Genomic DNA, 1,360 nt, shown 5'->3' with positions numbered 1-1,360 from the left:
TAAGTTTTTGCTACCACCTGTAAATGGTACTCCGGTGTATGATGACATCTATTGGCTTTGTGGTTCCAGACTGTACATGAGTCTCCCACCAAATTGGGGTGGTGTGTGTGCACCTACCCAGGTGACTGACCATACATATGTGGTAGTGCCAAGGACCTCCACAGAGAAGAATGGCAGCACCAGACGGAGGAGATTGATATACCCAGATGTGTTACCACATGATCACATGTGGGGCTCGGATGTACCAAAGGACCAAAAATTGTGGTCTGTAGGAGATAAAATAGCACATTCATTGTTCCCCTGGATAGGAGTGGGAAAAAAAAAATTCATTAATGATTGAAACACTGAATTATCGATTGGGTCTGTTCATGAATGTAACTGAAAAAATAGTAGCAGCTCAAAACACTGAAATAGATGCCTTACGTACCATGATGAACCTCTTAGTGAAAATCTCAAGAAAGAAGTGCTAAGCTAGGTGATAACTACTACTATATGTTTAACAGGTGATAAACAGGTGGGAAATGTTAAGGATTTTATATATATATATATGTTATCACTGTTAAACATTTGTACCTTGTCTTCTTTCTCATGAGAACGGTGTTGTGCTGTTTTGCACCTAACCCTGAGAATGTACGTGTTATTCAACCTTGTTTTAGCATGCTGGGGTCAATCTGAACTGGGAATGAAGAGCTGGATGTACTTATTATTATTATACAACTTGTTTTTGTAGCCGCTAACGACTGGGAGTGAAGCATGACGGGGTCAGTCATGAACTGGGAGTAAAAGAACTGAAGGTTGTTTTGACTGTTGTGATGTGATGCTTAGTGTGAAGACCAGGACACTCCAGGCAGATGCACAACAGCTGATAACTGCAACAGACGAACGAGATGTGCTGACCTCCGACGATAAGAGTAAAAGAAAGAAACTGTTTTTCCTTACAGCTGCACTTATTGACGTATGTGTTTATGTTACGGGAAGAAACTTGTCTTGCGTTGTCCCCCCCCTTAGGACAAGTTTTATGATGTAATGAGGGCTTCTCTAATAAAAAGAGCGGGAGCACAGGCCAGACTTTAGTGTAGCCTTGGTGTACAGCCTGGACTGCACTCCGCGCGTGATTAATTTGACTTTCTGTCTCACTGGTGTTTCTTGACTCTGTTTGTCTTATCAAAGGTTTTAAGAATGTTTGGAGGAGAAAATACCCAACAGAAAAGCTGACTGCTTTTATAAAAAATAAATAATTTTCGCATGTGATCTTAATAAGTCTGCTGCACTTTCCCACACTCAGTGACTTCATTAGTATATACTTTTGATGTTCTGTTAAATAAAAAGGGAAAAAGAAATGCAGTAGCATTTGTCTCAG

This window comes from Thalassophryne amazonica, unplaced genomic scaffold (assembly GCF_902500255.1).
Source record: "Thalassophryne amazonica unplaced genomic scaffold, fThaAma1.1, whole genome shotgun sequence".
NCBI lineage: Eukaryota > Metazoa > Chordata > Actinopteri > Batrachoidiformes > Batrachoididae > Thalassophryne > Thalassophryne amazonica.
Note: the sequence above shows the minus strand (reverse complement) of the source record.